Here is a 19,934-nt window from a genome sequence, read left to right as displayed (position 1 = left end):
ACATTAGAACACTTGTTAATGCTAACAGGGATTAGTTTGTATTAGCTGTTTCCCTTCAGGCCATCACTCATCTGTCCCTCGGTCAAATGTTTTTCTCCCACTGTCGATACATTTTTGGCAATGGACTAATCATATCTGCCATGTTGGTTACATTAAAGAGCTAGTCAGTAAACTTTTTATTTTTCTTTTGAAATACAATTCAAAGTTATTGAAAAATCAAGAGTACATATAACAATCTTAACCTTAGTATATGAATGAATTGCAGGCTTGCAGATCCTGAGCAATGAATGGGCATTCAGTGACAACTGGGAACTCTTCTATGGCAAGGACACCTTGTATGCCTGGGATGATGTGCATTTATCACACCAGGATGTTCAAATTTTGACTGGAACACTTGAGCGGGAAGTAAATGCGGTGCAGAGTTTTGTCCATTTGTCAGGAGAGAAATGGTTTGTAAGAACCATAGGGAAGACAGAATAATTAAGGGCAAGGAATAGCTTCAATGTTTGTTATACAAACTGTTGAAGTATTTTGAATAAGATAGATTTGTTTAGAGGAACAAAGTATTTTGAATAAGATAGATTTGTTTAGAGGAACAGTGTGTTGAAAATTTTGATATCTTTGTGTGAACAAACTCGGTCAGATATGTCAGGGAAAACATTTAATCTGGGAGGTTAAAATTGATGGCTATAGTTTCATAAGGACGGAAAACAGGAAAGGAGGTGTAGTGGTGAATGTTACGGACACGTTGCAATGTTGTATTAACAGTAGAATTAAGACACAGTTCTTGTGAGTGGATATAGATCAATAGTAATAGGGTTTATTGTACAAGCCACCAATTGCTACAAATGAAATTGACTCCACTCTTGTGGTCATTCAAGATAATTTTTTAAAATGGGTAGTTTTAGAACCCACATGAGGAAATGATATTCTAGATTTAATTCTGACAAATAGGAAGTAGTTATTCAGGTAGATGCTGGTGTGCAGCTAGGTAACAGCAATCACAGTGAAATGGCATGAAGCTTTTAGAAACCAAAAACACTTGAAAAGTACCTGACTTTAAGAGGGCAGATTTGGAGGGATTAAGAAGGTATCTACATGGAGTTGATTGGCAATGAGCAGGGAGGAAAGGTCAGGTAAGGTCCAGAATGAAGGTGAATGAGTGAAGGCTGGGTCAGAGAGGTGAATAGGGAGAAGAGGAGAGAAATGACAGACAGAGGGGTGAGAGTGTGCTCAGCGAGGTGGGGTCTGAGTTAGATCATGATGAGATGGACGATGTGAGGATGGGGGAGATTGAGAGGGCTGAAGTAGGGGGATTTAGACAGGGAAATGTTGGTGAGGTGTATAAATACCTCCTTGATACCATGTACAGGCCAGGTTGCTAACATGTCATGTAGAACAACAAGACCATAGAGGAATTACCCTAAAGGCCACTGGTGCAGCGATGGAGATCAAGGGTTTGTAGCAAAGGTGGTGCGGGCTCCGCCCTTCTCCAGCACGAGTCCCGCGTTGCTCCTGATCTCCCCTCCGCCGTCTGTGAGTGAAAAGCCAGCACGGCAAGGGAGTGTGCGTCGTCGGGGATCTACCTACAGGGTCCGCGCAGCGCCATGCTGAGAGGTTGGCACGACGGTGGGGCCAAAACGGCTCGGTGTTGCCTGACGAGGGCTGAGTACACATGGTACCGGTGATGTTAGCCCTTTCGCCGCTCTAGCTGAGCTCAGACCAGCGTGTCTCTGGCCCTCCGTGAACATGCTAGGCTGCGTGGGTGCGGGGGTGCCGGCTCTCTCTGCCTCTGGCACGAGCAGTAGCCGTCCCCCGCTCCAAACCCACTTCGGCTAGCGCCCAGCAATCAACTCAGAACTGGCATGGACCAGGGGAATCCGATTGTAATTAAAACAAAGCATTGCAATGGTCAGTGATGGATGTTGACACGATGTGATTTCTGCCCAGTGCTCTGAATGTCAAAGTGAAGAGATTCAACCAAGCACAGGTAAACGGCGGGAGTAACTAGACATCCAAACGCTTCTGTGAAGAGGATAATAGACCTAGTTTAACCCCCTCAGTACCGTCCCGTACACCCGTACGTGATGGGGAGGTATGGTACTACATACCATCACGTACACTGGTACGGGATACATTCGGAATTAAAGTTTAAAACGGTTTGGCTGCCTTGTTTGGCATCTGGCATGGTGGTATTAGCAACTAGGATGGTCTAGGCTCTGCCTACTCTGTGACAGCAGCAAATCAGTGAGTGATACATCACGACACGTCACGATGGGGTGGCGTGAACCAAGAGTGACGTAACATAGTGCCGGTTTGTCTGATAGTGAGTTACTGGAGGAGAATGAGGCGGTGGTTGACTCTGGGTGGACGTTCCTGGCTGACATATTCAATGACGTTCGCCCTCACGCCATCCCTGAGTTCAGTGACCTTGACTGGGGGATAAATGGACATGTGCCAAAGTTTTCGTGTGCACGTGAGGCGTTTTGTTACTTTTTTGATAATCACCCAAGTCATGTCACAGTGACCTGTGACCTGACAGCTTATACCTGACCTCTACTCTACAGCACTGTGGTGCAGTCTTTTTTTGAGAGAGGGAACACCTCATACTATAGAGTTTTTCATAATTATTATTATTATTATGTGTATTATGTGGAAATCATTTATATTCATATGTACAGTGCACTTATACAATAAAAATGAATGAAAGTGACAAATATGAGCAAGTTTAGTGAGTGATTATGCGGGCGGTATAGAGGCGAGTCTCACGCCTAAGGCGATCAGTGCTGAAGGGGTTAAGGGAAAGGGCCTGCACGTGGCCTCCTGCCGGGCAATGCTCCTAAACTTTGGGAAATGATCCCAAAGTATATGAGCAGCTAAAACTTTCCCTCCCCCAGAAGCTTTCTGTATTTTGCTTTTGGTGTAAGTGATCTGCCACACTAAATACAAGTTTGTCTTGAGCGACTGTGAAGTCAAAGCTTTCTAGTCTGTTTAGACTTCACAAATATGGCAGATGCACAAGAGGGTAGGAGTCCCAGCTCCCCCACGTGTGCCTGGACCTTTGCCAACTATCAGGGAAGGCGGGTGCATGAGAAGTCGCAGCACCCCTCCTCATTCCATGAGAGTGAGGTGGCGGCTCTGAAGATCGAGTGCCGGAAGGTGAGGTGGGATCCTGAGGAGCTGGCTATGATGGCGGAGTATGAGGCTAAAAATCAGCGGGCCAAAAACGTCAATCAGCTGATTATGCAGCATGTGCTCCTGCATCGGACTATCGAGGCTATTAAAGGAGCCCGCTGTTCGGAAAGCTATAAAACCCAAGTCCATGCGGCTGCTGCGTCAAGTGCTCTGCCGTCGGCGTCGGACCCCTGGGGTCCTACCTCGCCTGTAACATCTCTCGGCAGCTCTCATGACACAATACCATTCAATGTGTCAGACTCTCCTAACTTAAGACCTTCTGGGAGAACTGCTGCCGGCAGTCCCCAACCACCTCCTCCTCACATTAGATCTGAGGAAGAAGTCCACGCTTGCATGTAGCAGTCATCGTATGCCCTCGGACTTTCCGTCCCGGCCTGCATTGACGAGGTGGAGCACCAAGTAGACCTATGGTGCCCACCCAGTGCTTATGTTATAGACCTCTGAGAAGTCAGAAGTCAGAAAAATAAGGCTATTAAAAGAAGACAATTTAGAAGAATTGAAAACATGTGGCGTAAAGAGAGAGGCCAGGCCATCAAGGAAATACTCACGGGTATTCCAGATGGCCCACCTGAGATCCTGCCCAATATGAAAGCCTTCTGGGCAGGCCTCTTTCAAAGACCTTCTGTGAATGAGACACAATCACCAGCTGCAATTAACCCAACTCTAAACGATAATGGACAATGAGATAAGGCATGCTATAAGATCCACTAAAGTTGCCACAGATCCCGGACCGGATGGCAGGGGACTTGAGTGCATACATGCACTTGAACTAGGAAAGTTAAGATGGGCATTTAATGCCCTCTTACTCCTTAAAGAAGTCCCTTGGAGTTGGGCCAAGAGACGCACCACTCTTAATCCCTAAAATGCCTGAGGTTAAGGAGCCTAGTGAGTTCCGCCCACTCACGATAACATCTATCCTACTCAGGCTCTTTAATAAGATCTTAGCAGCTCGTCTCATGGCAGCGTCACCCTTGTCTGCACAGCAGAAAGGCTTCGCGCCCAAGGCGGGTGTGGCAGCCAACATCCTCCTCGTCCAGAGGTTAATACAAAAAGTCAAAGCCCATTATAAGAACTTATCAGTTGCTTTTAGACTTTAAAAAGGCCTTTGACTCCATGAGCCACCCATCCTTGGCAGCCACGACCAAGAGATGGGGTTTTCCACCTGTGCTCACGGAGCTAATTTGCAACTTGTACACTAAAGCAAGCACTGACATCTTGGGGGATGAGATTAATATCACCAGAGGAGTGCTCCAGGGAGATCCTCTATCTCCCTACCTCTTTAACATCACGCTAGACTGGGCACTTACCTCTTTGCCAGCAGACGTAGGGGCGCATCTGGCTGGCATGCCACTAAGTTATATCACCTACGCAGATGATGTGGTGCTAACTGCTTCCACCCCCCTGGGTCTTCAGGCCTCAATCGATGCACTGGTCATTGAGGCCGAGAGGATGGGGCTGGAGTTGGGCCATCAAAAATGCGCCACTTTTACCATAACCGGGGACGGAAAGAGGAAGAGGTGGTTGGTTGACTCCTTTCGAGCCGATGAAAGCAGGTTGAGAGCGCTGAAGCCCGGCGAGGTATATAACTTGGTCTGGAGGTGGGTCCGATCAGGAGCCGCACCGAGCCAGGTCAGGCCCTGGCAGCCCTAGTACGGGACCTGGGATCGCTCCAGAAGTCTCCCCTAAAGCCCCAACAAAACTGTGGGTCATTAAGAACATTGTCGCGCCCAAACATCAGTACCAGAGAGTATTAGGCCGGACCAACAAAGGCACTCTAAGAAGATTTGATTTGAAATAAGATCTCTCCTAAAATAGGCACTCCATCTGCCGAAGGACACCCCCAATGCTGCCTTCTACACTTAAGTTGGCCATGGGGGTTTGGGGGTGACCAAATTTGCTAAGAAAGAAGACATCTTGGTGGATAGCTATTTGCTTACATTCACTTCCTGCCAAGGCACCAACTAGTTGATACTTTCCAGTCACTATGTGTGATTTCCGACTAGAAGGGGTAAGTCGATATTTCTAGTGACTTGTAATTTTAGTTGCAAATTGGCATGTGTGAACCTGCCGTAAGTGGATGAAAGATACATGTGACAGAAGAAGTACGTAAAAGAGATTAAAAGTAGATGAGGTTTTAAAGCAACAATATAGCAAATAAGTTACACATTTAGAGGTTAAACAGGAAAGCGAAAAGCAATTATGAGTTGAGGGTAGCCAGCCAGGTAAAGAAAAATCCAAAGGGGGTTTTCTTAGGTATGTGATAAAAAACTAAAAACTAGAGAAGAAATAGGTCCCTTAAAGACAGCTAATTAGTTGTGGGGAGAAGTTAGTAAAATTATGAACTAGTATTTCTTTTAACTTGTCTTCACTCAGGAAAACATGCAAGAAATTCAAGTTCACTAGTGAACAGATATTTAGAGCAGAAGAGGGTGAGAAGCTGAGAGATATTCACATAACTAAGGAGATGGTAGAACAGATGTTGACTAAAAAAATTTGTCACCAGATCTGATGAAATGCATCCAAAAGTACTTACAAGACACGCAAGAAGGTTGTCAGTGAACTGTTAGCATCGTTCTTTAGTACGTTGCTAGAGTCTAGACAGACTCAGGTTGGTCTACCTGCATTAGCAAGGAGAGATACAGGTTAGCTACCCGGTCTAGATGTTCCACATAGTGTATTCAATCCCATGAGGCGTACAGGGCGAGAGATTAATGTACCTCTCTGCGTGTCCAAGCGAGCATGAGGCCAATCCTGCCTATGAGCCAGTATTTATACCTTCCATGATGTCACTAATCTTTATACATGTATTCCCTCCCTATTTGTCTCTCTTGTTCCCCACAACTAAATATTCCTTACTCTAAAAACAGTAATACATTTAATGGGTGGGTGGTGTAAAGAAACTCAGGGAGAGCAGGAGCACTTTATTTCTTACGTTTTGCCCATAGGGCTTCTTCTCTGAAGAAGCCCTATGGGCGAAACGTAAGAGAAATAAAGTGCTTCTGCTCTCCCTGAGTTTCTTTACACCACCCACCCACCAATCTGTTCTACATTATTAGAATACATTTAATATTCGAAAGTGCCGAGTATAAGGATTTTTATGGTGGCTCCTTAAAAAAGAATCTTAAGGCCTTCCTCTCTCTCTGGCTTGACCAGTACATGGCTTTCCCTTTTGAAAAAGATAAATCCTTGTACTCCAGCTCTCAAACGTAACAAAAGTGCTTTCCCTTTGAAAAAAAAATCCTTGTACTTCAGCTCTCAAATGTAACAAAAGTTAGCAGTGTTTGACACATTACAAGGCCTGTGTTTTCACATTTGTCTTTTATTCCACCTCATCTCACTTCTTTTTATCTTCTTCGATAATTACTTCTATCTTTGACAAGACTGCAGGTCAGACGAGACCCGTCCTCCTGTTCGAAACATGCGAGTTCCACTCCCACCAGTCCTGGCAAGCTGAGCAGGGTGATAGTCCTCAGCATGTGGGGTGAACTTCCAATTCCCAGGTTCCCTGGGACTGTGGTGATCTCTGCTACAGCTACAGTGTTTCAGCTCCGCATCTCCACCCAGGCTGCAAAAGACTTTATGGGCATTAACTAGGTTCTTTACTTAACTCGGGGGTATGTGTACTGTTCATTTCCTACTTAGCATTCCTCTATGTAATGTCTCATAGGCCAGTGTGCTCGTGCTCCGCGTGGTTCCCCTATGTCATCCTCATCTTCAGAGGGTAAGATGATTTCACTCATGTATACTATATCATGCATGATACGTGTGCACCTTTCCTAGTACAATCTGTCCATCCCCATCACTTCCGTCATTGTCCCATCACTAATGATACAATCGTAGGATTAATTAACTATATCATTCACCATTTAGTCACCCATACGTCACATCACTCCTTCAATACATTATTATAAAGCTTTCCAGTACATTACCCGTCCCATTATGTCCCTGCCTTCCACTCTATTGACATCCATACACTGAGCAGGTGGAAGTGGAGCGGTCAGCGTGTTGGCAGGACTCGTGGCTGGTGACAAAATGGACACCTGGTGATGGTGGTGGTGGGTGAGTGAGAGAGGGAAGCAAGGAGGAGGATGGGTGTTAAGAGGAGGGAGGGGATGGTTGGAGAGATTTAATTTAATTTGAGACTTTTATTTACAAATCAGGAAGTACATACATATAATACAGTAAAGGAAAGTAAGGTATATAGGCCTATACATAATTTGTGAATGAGACATGGCAAGAGCCTGTACAGTAGCTTCGGCGCTTAAGGTCAACACGATGTCGACACTTTAGAGGTGGGCAATGCAATTAAAGATTGAAACACATATACACAGACTTACTCGTACAAACATAAGCAGAGTTTGATTAAGAGTTGATGTAACAGAAGGTCTAAGGGGCCCACCAGCAGACCAACATGTCCACAGCATCACACTGGCCCATGATTGTCTACCCATTACCTCACATACGCCCACCAACATGTCCATCACTTCTGCTTATCCTTAAAAGTTCTCTCCATTTCAAATAGTACTGTTTCTTGAGAATGTTATCTATTCTGTCTCAGAAAATTTTCTCTTTGCCAGAAAGTTGCATCTTCTAACACTAATTTCATGCTAACTGCTTTTCTGATCTTGCTAACTACTGCATGTCTCCTCTCCTCCCCCAATCCTGCTACAGAAGGCTTTCTTTTTCCTCTCACCCCTATTCTGTTAAATTCTGTAATGCAAGAGTTAACCAGTACTCTCAATCATTCATACCTTTCTCTGGTAAACTCTAGACTACCTGCTTCTATATTTCTAACTTCCTATGACTTCACTTCATTAAAGAGGGATGTTTCAAGACATTGATCCCCTTTGTTTTAGCTATCATCTCTTTCAGATCTGTAAAGGAACTGGCAAATAAGTGGGCCCTTTTTCTTTTAAGATTCTTTATTTGCCCTTGGTCAGTTTTTCTTACATAAAAAAAATCTCTACCTATCAATCTCTGTTCTCCTGTCTTCTACCTATTTGTGTGTGTGTGTGCATCTATCTTCTACCTATTTGTGTGTGTGTGTGTGTGCATCTATCTACCTTACTGTCTCTCTGTACGTCCATCTATTTATCTCTGTTTCTTCCTCCCTGTTTGTCTGTGTCTATCAATTTTTTCTCTCTCTCTCTCCCTGCCTGTATGTCTATATATCTCTTGTCTGTCTCTATCTTTGTTTCTCTTTTCCTGCCTGTATGTCTATATATCTATGTCTATCTCTCTGTCTGTGTACAATTTTTTTCACCACGGTCGCCAGCCTTCCCCATTATGGAGTGAGCTCAGAGCTCATAGACCTATCTTTGGGTAGGACTGAGACCACAACACACTCAACTCACCAGGAAAGTGAGGCCACAACCCTTCGAGTTATATCCCGTACCCTACTTGCTGCTAGGTGAACAGGGGCTACACATTAAGAAGCTTGCCCATTTGCCTTGCTGCACCCAGGACTTGAATCCAAACCTTCTCGGTTGTAAGCCAAGCGTGCTAACCACTATGTGTGCGTGCATGCACGTTACCTGACAGTCCAGTAGGGGAGGCTGAGGTCAATGGGTGAACCGTCCAGCCACATCCAGGGAGAGGTTTTGTTCTGCCTTGTCACTCCTAACCAGAAGTCAACGGTCATCTCTGTTAGGTTAGGTTGGAGTAGGATGACCAATGATAGTCTAAGCAGGGGCTGTAACTTCCTTTGCTTTTCTTTCCTAATGTTTCAACCTGTAAATCACAAAAAAAAAAAATTACTAGAGATACAAAATTACACACACACACACACACACACACACACACACACACACACACACACACACACACACACACACACACACACACACACACATAGTGTAGTGGTTAGCACGCTCGACTCACAATCGAGAGGCCCGGGTTTGAGTCCCGGTAAGCGGCGAGGCAAATGGGCAAGCCTCTTAATGTGTAGTCCCTGTTCACCTAGCAGTAAATAGGTACGGGATGTAACTCGAGGGGTTGTGGCCTCGCTTTCCCGGTGTGTGTTGTGTGTTGATGTGGTCTCAGTCCTACCCGAAGATCAGTCTATGAGCTCTGAGCTCGCTCCGTAATGGGGAAGACTGGGTGACCAGCAGGCGACCGAGGTGAATTACGCACTCTTTCAAGACACAAACATGAGTAATACATTAAAACCAGGGGTTCTCAACCTTGGGTACACGTACTCCCAGGGCTACGTAAGAAGAATCTTAGGGTATGTGGCAGGTTTCAAAATACATCACTTTTGAATAACTGTAAACCTGTTTGTAGTATTCAAAGTGGCCTAATGTGCTCCATGTGAACCAGGACACATTAACCCCTAAAGGGCCGGAGGCGGCTATAGCCGCTTTTCCACGGAAGGGCCGGAGGCGGTTATAGCCGCTTTGCTTTTTTCGCGCTAAATTTACTTACTTTTCGATAATTTTCGATGACCATTCATTGCCAACACTGCCAGAGATATGTTTAGGCTACTGCTTCAGAATCTTGCCCGCTCTCACGATGGACAGGCGTACTGACACGGATTCTGACGCGTCCGATTTCATGCCAGACCCTGCCGAGCCCAGCACCTCAACGCCTAGACATATTCCCGCCCAAGCTCGACCACGTGCTTCACTTCTTAGCGACAGCAGAATACTACGGAACTCAATAGAACTGTCTCCTCGTACTTATCAAGTGATCCCGAGGAACTTGAACTAAGTGACGTGAGCATAGAGAATGAAGGTAGTGAAGATACAGATACAAGTACAAATGATTCTGATTTTGCTCAATCAACACCTGAAGCAGCTTCAGAAGAACCTGCACGTCCTTTTACATCTACTGTGAGGACAGTCGCTGTTGATGATTACATAGAGAAAGCTTAGAGTATTGACTATATATAAGAATTAGAGCATGGGGGCATCCGTTTTCATTACGCACTAGTCAAGGCCACACAAGCGAAACGAACGCAGAGCGGGCAAGAGCCTCGCTAACTCCAAAAGTCTCTCCTCTTCAACTCAATATTTCTCCAAAACCACAGCACATAGAAACGTTTTCATGCAATAATTAAAAAGAAGAAGAGTTGATGATGACTATGACTACAAAGTAATTTGTTATTGCATTGTAGTTCAGCAGAATCAAGTGTGTGAATATAGGCTATTTTCGGTGTTTGGTGCTGAGGTGCCGGTCCTGTGGATGTTGTAGATGACCACCCAGGCCGGCCCTTTAGGGGTTAAGAACGTTAACATGTTGGAGTTAAGTCACTTGAGAGAAAGAAAGCTCTCTTGGTTTACAGTTGCCACACAACCTTGCAAACCTATAATATTCAGTTCCGATTTATCATTTTTAAATGCTATTCACACAAACAGTGACTTACCTATCACTGTTACTGGTTGCAAGCAGCACACTATTTCACTGCCACAATGATGGAAATCTGTGTGATATAGTTTAGTTGCATTTTGGTGAATGTATTGCATGCTAGTCACATAGCGTTTCCCTGTGAAGTATTAGTTGCTATTGACACTACCTCTTATTAATTAAAAATTTTGTCTGCTCCACATATATAACAATTTAAACTTAATAAACTAGGTCAATAAATCATGCATTTATTTTTATTCTCCCTGATGCTACATTGTGGGTAAGGGGTAAATAAAGAATACTCTAAGGGGTACGTACATAAGATTAAAAGGATGAAGAACCATTGCATTAAACTGTCCAGAACCAGACTGGATGAACAACAGAACAACCATGGTTCACGCTAGGCAATTACCATTATCGTGACTCTCAATACTGTTGGGTGGGGTTGGGTTGGGTTTCATTGGATATGGTTGGCTGGGTTTTGTAAGGTTGGGTTCTACAGAAATGTTAGAAAGAGAAGACAATAAATAAATAAACACACACACGTAGTGTAGTAGTTAGCACGCTCGACTCACAATCGAGAGGGCCGGGTTCGAGTCCCGGCGTGGCGAGGCAAATGGACAAGCCTCTTAAAGTGTAGCCCCTGTTCACCTAGCAGTAAATAGGTAGGGATGTAACTCGAGGGGTTGTGGCCTCGCTTTCCCGGTGTGTGGAGTGTGTTGTGGTCTTGGTCCTACCCGAAGATCGGTCTATGAGCTCTGAGCTCGCTCCGTAATAGGGAAGACTGGCTGGGTGACCAGCAGACGACCGTGGTGAATTACATACACACAACCCAAAATCATATGTACAGTACCTATTTACTTAGATAGGTCAATAACATCATACATTCACCAACACAAACACACCCACCCACACACCTGGTGCGCCTAATGTCACGTCATCAAACAAGGAGCAGGTCTGAACATTGGAAGGGGAACTTTACCTAACCTGACCTGACCTGACCCTAAGAACAGTAGTAATAGTAGTAGGAGGAAGAAGCAGAGAGAGAGAGAGAGAGAGAGAGAGAGAGAGAGAGAGAGAGAGAGAGAGAGAGAGAGAGAGAGAGAGAGAGAGAGAGAGAGAGAGAGAGAGAGTGAGTTGCATGGAAAACAAAACAAAAAAAAAACTAAGATCGCAATAATTACCATGTCTTTAGAGTGCTGTGCCGGCATGACATAAAGGAAAACGGGGCAGTGGTGAAAATGCAGTGGCTCACGTTGGAAAGCTGCTCTCCCTCCTGGATGTCGGATATATCATGACCATCCCGTGGCAAAACAAGGACTGGGTTGCCTACTGTTGCTTCCCTGCCATTGAGGAGAGGTGCTCTCATCACAACAGTTTGAGGCTCTAATTTTCATTTCTTGCAATCTTTGCAAAGAGTAACCGAGTCCAAGGTCGAGGTCTGGAAATGCTAGGAAATTTGCCATTTTAATATTTGGAAGTGAGAAGTTCTGTTATTAGATTTCTTTTAGTGCTATATTTTGTTTAATTTAATTTCGTATTTGTTTCGTACAATTGTGTAATCAAGGAAATGTATGAAAGTTCAATAAATTTGGTAGAATCTCATGCACAGCTTAATTACCACATCTTAGCCACAACACATCCACAGCAAGACCCTACACCAAAGGAGTGAAAAACTCTTTGATTACCCCAACAGCTATATATATAGGCAAAGAACCCCGAAGGAGCCCAACACAACACTTACCACTATGCCAGCTTGGGGACTTGACACCTCAATGACGGTCTTCTGACCGTTGCTGCTGTTGGGCAGACCAAACACCGCTGAGGGGATGGTCCTTCAAGGAGAGGATCCGGGCGACTCCACGTACTTGTCAATGTCTGGCGGAAAATTACACTCTCAGAGAGACAGATTTATTGGAAGTTAAGGTGAGAGAGGAGTTAAAGAGAGAATTACACGCTTTTCAGGAACATTCAGCGATAGGTTAAGGAAAACTACAAAAATTATATCAGTACTCATAAGAAATGCATATGGCAAGCTAAAATTATACTTAATCTTAAAGGACAAACTTTCCGCACATCGCTGAGCTTAATTATATTCGTGAGACAATATGCATGTTCATGTATGCCAAGAATAACAAAAGTATGTACTCTTGAATAACACCATAACTTCTTTAGGCTGCTAAATGTAGAGGTGAAGGGCTGAGAAGTTTAAGACAGACAGACCGTAGAGTGACAGTGACAGTCCAGTCCTCACTTTCACAGTTGAACTTCCTGACAAGTCTGTATCCTGGCCGGCACTGGCATTAGTATGACTGTCCATTGTTGACGCACAAGTGTTCACACCCGCCATTCTTCTCCTGGCACTCGTCAATCCCACACAGCTGCACAAATTCATCCTAGACTTTTCACAAAGTTGTTAAAACCGGTTTTAACATAAAGGAAATTGGGAATATTGGTATCCTGCTACATTGATGATTGTATATTTATTGCAGCATCTCAGGAGGAACTGTTACACAATGTGACTTATGCATTACACCTTTTTGATTCTTTGGGACTCACTGTTAATATGTCCAAATCAGTGCTTGCTCCTGTGCAAGTGGTTCATTTTCTTGGTGTTATCTTGGATTCAGTCACTATGACTAACTTTACCTGAGGGAAAAATTTACAAGATTAAGATTCTAGGTGCTACCTTACTGCGTAGGAATGTGTCCTCTATTCACGATTTGGCGTCTTTCATTGGACAGGTAGTTTTTGCAGGCATTGCTGTTCCTCAAGCGCCATTAAGATACAAATATCTGGAGATAGTGCGTAACATGGCCCTTATTAGAAGCAAAGGTAACTATAAGGCAACCGTTTGTCTTGATGTTCATGCTCGGGATCTGATTGCTTGGTGGGTAAATAATTTGCACTTTCAAAGGCAGTCATTATGCTCTTCCCCACCGGATTTTGAACTTCAGACTGATGCCTCTCTATCAGGATGGGGAGCCAAGCTTGGACATGCAGTAACCAGTGGACATTGGGATCATGTGGAGTTAGACCACATCAATTGTCTTGAGTTGAAAGCTGTCTTACTGGGCTTGAAAGCTTTATGCAAAGACTTTACTTAGTAATGTTCATGTTAGATTAAGATCTGATAATATGACCACCATTGCTTGCATTGATCGTTGTGGCAGTACAAAAATTTCTTTGCGAAGTATTGTTGCACAGATTTTTGAGTGGGCAAACATGAGAAATATAATTATTTCTGCTGAACATATAAAAGGATGTGACAATGTAGTAGCAACCAAGAGTCTAGAGTTCAGAATTTCGATTCAGAATGGAAGTTGGACCCTCTTGTTTTTAGGAAGGTATGCAGACTGTTTTTATTGCCTGACTCGGATTTGTTTGCCACCAGGATAAACACTCAGCTCTCGAGGTTTGTGTCTTGGAAACCAGATCCTGATGCTTATCATACCAATGCTTATACTCTATCTTGGACGGAAGGTCTTAATTATGCGTTTCCACCTTTCAGCATCATAGGAAGGGTACTGAAAAAGATCCAGGAGGACAAAGCAACTCTTTTGGTTATTCTTCCACTCTGGCCAACACAAACGTGGTTCCCGACAGCGCTCCAGTTATTAGTGGCGGAGCCAGTACTACTACCTCGGGAGTGTGTGTTTCTCCCACAGAGTCCGGCTCTTGTTCATTCACTGTCAAGCAAACTCAGACTTGCGGCAATGGTGTTATCAGGAGATTATTTGAAAGTCAGGGAATTTCGTCGGCAGTTGCGGAGTTTCTACTTGGATCATGGAGAAGTGGCACAAAACAACAATATGGGCTTCATCTCACGAGATGGTTGTCGTTTTGTTTCCATGGGGGTTTTGATCCATTTCAACCATTTGTAAATGTGCTTCTGGAATTTTTATTTCATGAATTTAGAAGTGGCAAAGGTAGACAGTATAGTTCCATGAATTCATTGAGGTCAGCTATATCCTCTGTCGCATGTATTGATGGCAAACCTGCGGGTCAACATCCCCTGGTTTGCCGCTTCATGAAAGCCGTTTTTAATGAGAAGCCTGCTCTTCCTCGTCATAACCTTACATGGGACCCTCAACTGGTACTAACCTATCTTGCAGGCTTGGGACCCAACAAACGTCTTAGTATCCTTCAATTATCAAGGAAATTAGTTATGTTAATGTTGCTTCAGTCTGGACAACGTGGTCAGACCCTGCATTTGTTAGATACCAGAAATGTTTTTTACACCTTCCAAAGTTACCTTTACATTGGGAGATCCTCTGAAAACCTCAGGGCCAAAAAGTCATTTATCACAAATAACTTTTAAGGCTTATGCCCCAGATAGAAAGCTTTATGTGCACACGATTCTTGTTAGTTATTTGAAGAGAACCTTGGACACTAGGGGAAAAGTAACATCGCTGTTTTTAACAACTACAGTTCCACGAAAGGCAGCTTCAAGGGACACTTTGAGAAGTTGGACAAGGGACCTCATGGGTAGTGCTGGTGTTGATCTTTCCATTTTCTCTCCTCACTCTACCAGATCTGCCTCGTCTAGCACAGCTGCTAAATACCTTCCTCTGTCCACCATTGTGAAGGCGATAGGGTGGTCCAAGGCATCTACTTTCACAACGTATTACCACAAACCTATCCAAGACTTTCGGTTCGCTGATGCTGTTCCAGCAAGCCCAGAATAATTCCAGAATATTTTTTTTGTTTTGTTTACATGGGTATTTGTAATAGGGAATTACATGTGTAAGCTATTTGGTGTTCATGTTTGGATAAAAAATTTCATGCTGATTCATATAGTGCAGGGTTTCTGTTGTATTAACAATTGGTGCTCTTGTCTCGGGGTTAATAAACTGGTGATCGGTCTTCACATTTTTGTTATCCTACTATGGAGTAGTTTTGAGCAACCACTCTAAAGCTCTCATTGATTTGCCTAGTGTGCAGTCAAATTAGTGAAGTGAAATTATGAGATTAAGCGAGTACTTACCAAGTATGAAGATTAATCATAATTTCACGAAGATTTGACTGCGTCACTTAGACAATAAATGCCCACCCTTCCCTACCCGTCGTGATTTTATTTATTTGTGCAATTGTTTGGTTCCTGGGATTCTTCACTATCCTATACTGGTCCGCTCAAAACTACACTCTAAAGACTGATGCGTGGCGCGGGGCAGGGCATCTCATTGATTGCCTAAGTGACGCAGTCAAATCTTCGTGAAATTATGATTAACCTTCATACTTGGTAAGTACTCGCTTAATCTCATAATTTTAATGGGTCGCAGGGACAGAGGAACATTATCATGCTTTCAGTGTTTCAGTGCATTTCAGTTAGTTAATTGAATTATTCTTCTTTAACCACAAATTACTTTTGTTATGTATGTTCATCTTGCCCCCACCTCCCTCCTCCTGGGCCCCACGTAATGGTGTCTCTGACAGGAATGACTCCTGTATCAAATGCGTATGTTGGACTGGCAGTAGGGCCATGCAGGCTCGGGTACATAACTATATATCATTGTACATTTTCTTTCTCTTTACTTTACTCTGGGTCACGAAGGAATGAAATGTTCCAAATAGGGTCGCTCATGAAAACGTTTGAGAACCACTGATTTAGACTATCTAAAGGTAAATTTTGATGGATTAGATGGTGTTTTAAAAGAGAGAAACAATAGCAGTAAGTTATCACAATTATGTTCATCTTTGCTGTGCGTGTTTCTCTTAAATACAAATAACCGGCAAACAATAAAAACTATATTCCCACATCAACACTCAAAGGTTCACATTAAAGTTCCCTACAATTAAAAAGATTGCCCAATGTCATTCACCTCTACGTATATTGCGAATCACATGAAATATTTGTCATTATTTTCATCTTAATGCTCTCCTGCTTACGTACTGTGAATTAACCCCACCCAAACAAAAATATATGGACTCAATGATTACTTCCAAATTATCACTCACAGACACTCACTCGTCCTTACAATATACCAAAACGATTGTTCAATTTAGTGTCCATATCAATTTGGAACACTGCCGAACCTTTTATATTGGTCAAGAATTTGGAATTATTGAAATAAGCTTTGCCTCGTCACCTTGGAAACTGCTACCATGTAACACCTCAAAAATACCAACAAACCCACTTAGAATTTACTAGAAACACACAGTATACACCAATACAAACACCACACCACAAAGCACATCCCATACACACCCGACACACACTCAAACCACTTAATTCACTCAAAACTAACGCCAAAAACACCATGCAAAAACTCAATATATAAAAAAGCGCACCCAAAACAAACAAAAGACAAAGTTACCAATATCATCCCTACACACACACACACACACACACCCACCCACCCACACACGACCCCTGCCCCACACAAAAAACACTTAAAGCACTCAACATTATTTCAAAACACACTAAAATCACCATGCAACACTTCAAAATGATACCCCACACACACACACACACACACACCACTAAAAACGCGCAATATATATTGAAATCTTCCCCATACACATCCCCTAATACACACCAACACCACTTAAAACACTCAAAAGTAACCCGAAACACTCTTAAAGCACCCTACAACCCCTCAAAATACTCCCAAAACTCCCAAACATAAAAAAAAAAAACAATGAAACACGAAACGCACCAAAAACATACTTGTGACACTCAAAACGCCCTGCAACACCACTCAATACAGTTAATAAACCGCAAATTTATCCCAAAACCAACAAAATGCATTATAAAGAACGTTAGGATTAAAAGGGACACTTACCTAAATATCACACCTTGGCTCCTCCTATTCCGCCTCCATTTCTCGTTTCTTCTTCGTCCTCCTCCTTCGTATCTCATCCTCCTCCTTTCTATTGCTTCAATCTACACGTCTGAGCCCAGAAACACATCGAAACACTAGATAATACAAAAAATATTGAGGAAATGTAGGGTGACTTAAGTATTATGACTTGGCTGCTCATCTTCCTCCTTCCTTCCTCCTTATTCTCTCTCAATTCTCCCTTCTTCACCCCAGAAAACACACTAAAGACAAAGTTACCAATATCATCCTCCTGCCCCCACTCATGATCCCTGCCACACACAAACTCTTAAAGCACTCAATATTATACCAAAATACGTTAAAATCACCATGTAACACCTCAAAATAATACTAAACACACACACACACACACACACACACACACACACACACACACACACACACACTACTAAAAACACAATATATATTGAAATCATCCCCATACACATCCAAGAGACCTCTAATACACACCAACACCATTGAAAACACTCAAAAGTAACCCAAAACACTCTTAAACCACCATATAATCCCTCAAAATGCTCCCAAAACACTCAAAACATGCAAAAAAAAAAAAAAAAAAAAACTCCACAAACTCAATGTATGTAAAATATTCCTAAAAGAACTGAAACACTCTGAAAACACACGGAACGCACAAAAAACATACTTGTAAAATCCAAAACGCCTTGCAACACCACTCAACACACTTAAAAAATCGCAAATCGCAAAATCGCAAAAACCAACAAAATGCATTATAAAGAACGTTAGGATTAAAAGGGACACTTACCTAAATATTACACCTTGGCTCCTATTCTGCCTCCATTTCTCATTTCTTCTTCGTCCTCCTCCTTCTTTCTATTGCTTCCATCTACACATCTGAGCCTAGAAACACATCGAAACACTAGATGTTAGAAAAAATATTTACGAAATGTAGGGTGACTTAAGTATTATGGCTTAGCTGCTCCTCTTCCTCCTCCTTTTCTCCTTCCTTCCTCCTTATTTTCCTTCATTTCTCCTTTCTTCCTCCTCCTGCTACTAATATCTACACACTTGAACCTAGAAACACACGAAAACACGTACAAATGACTAGATATTAGGCAAAATATTGACGAACTGGAGGGTTTGGAAAAAAGACACCAGCCTGGGGCTATGATGAGTCACCACCTGGCCTGTGGTCATCAGAGAGAAAGGGGAACGGGGTGACTCGGGTAAATTTCGTAAATAATTTAATTTAAAAAATGACTTTCAGAAAAAAACAAAGCCACGGCCGAATTCATATTTTATGACGTGATAAATATTTAAACTAATTTTCAAAATATCAAAATATCTCCAGCTTAACTAGCTTTTAAGAAAATCTAAATTAATTACGTTAAAAGTATAAAAACCTGTTAACCAATAACCAATAACTTTCCTAAAACGTCCTGGAAATTTAAGCCATTATCCCTTGGCGAATATTCTAACACATTTCACGGATTCTGAGCTGAGCTATCTTATCTTCTAAGGCATTTTACAGCGAGTTGATAACACACACACACACACACGCACGCACGCACGCACACACACACACACACACACACACACACACACACACACACACACACACACACCGAAACAATAACTTACTCCCAGTGAGATCTAATAGCACTAGTTCAGGAGGTGCTGTGAACCTTCCATTAAAGCTAGTTGTGATCTCGTTGAACGTTTCCCTTTGTGTCTCACAACTCAAGGGGTTAGTCACAGCCTACCCTCTAAAGACAACTCTCCTTCTTCACACAAAACTACATGCACTTACCATACATACACCCTTCACTCCAAATCAAAATTTAAAAGAAAAATGGGACCCAAAATAAACAACGCCTCGGAGTCCCCTCTGGGAGGGACCAAAATGTCCCCAGGTCGGACACCTCTCCTGTTGAAGACCACAAATGCCTTGACACCTCCCTCAACTTTTTCTACATTAACTTCTGCAACATTCGCGGTCTTAGATCTAATTTTCAATCTGTGGAACACCACCTCTCCTCTACTAAACCTCATCTTCTTTTCCTCACCGAAACACAGCTGTCTGAGGCAACTGACAGTAGCCCCTTCTCTGTTCCCTCCTACTTTCTCTATTCTCATTTTCATTCCAAAGCTGGATGTTGCGTCTATGTACGCAACGACTTAACTTGCTCTCGTGCCCACGCTCTTGAGTCTTCCGAATTTTCCACCATCTGGCTACGACTTAACAGTCACTCTCAAACTAAATTCATCTGTGCTGTTTATCTCTCCCTAACTCTTCTGACTATAGTAATTTCTTCGACTACTTAACTTCTAAAGTGGAGCACATTCTGTCCCTCTACCCTTTCGCTGAGATTTCCATTCTTGGAGATTTCAATGTTCACCACCAGCTTTGGCTTTCCTCTCCCTTCACTGACCACCCTGGTGAACTAGCCTTCAACTTTGCTATCCTCCATGACCTAGAGCAACTGGTGCAACACCCTACTCGTATTCCTGACCGTCTTGGAGACACGCCCAACATTCTTGATCTCTTCCTCACCTCTAACCCTTCTGCTTATGCTGTCACCCTTTCATCTCCGT

The 19,934-nt window shown here is 43.1% G+C and overlaps 1 long non-coding RNA gene across 7 annotated transcripts; it reads right to left on the bottom strand.

Annotated features, from left to right (window-relative positions):
• Positions 1 to 6,201: 6,201 nt before the first annotated feature.
• Positions 6,202 to 18,282, bottom strand: LOC123519012. 7 transcript variants are annotated; one of them, XR_006678955.1, is made up of 8 exons: positions 18,145 to 18,282; positions 17,325 to 17,433; positions 12,284 to 12,417; positions 11,724 to 11,989; positions 10,559 to 10,615; positions 8,730 to 8,925; positions 7,125 to 7,235; positions 6,202 to 6,760 (listed from the first exon to the last, which is right to left on the bottom strand). It is a non-coding gene; the product is annotated as an uncharacterized LOC123519012 (long non-coding RNA). The 7 variants fall into 7 exon arrangements; XR_006678957.1 differs by having other exon boundaries at positions 7,125 to 7,216; XR_006678953.1 differs by having other exon boundaries at positions 6,202 to 7,216; positions 18,145 to 18,279.
• Between the last annotated feature and the right edge of the window lie 1,652 nt (positions 18,283 to 19,934).

This window comes from Portunus trituberculatus, chromosome 44 (genome assembly GCF_017591435.1).
Source record: "Portunus trituberculatus isolate SZX2019 chromosome 44, ASM1759143v1, whole genome shotgun sequence".
In the NCBI taxonomy this organism is placed as follows: Eukaryota; Metazoa; Arthropoda; class Malacostraca; order Decapoda; family Portunidae; genus Portunus; species Portunus trituberculatus.
This window is presented reverse-complemented; position numbering and strand designations above follow the sequence as displayed.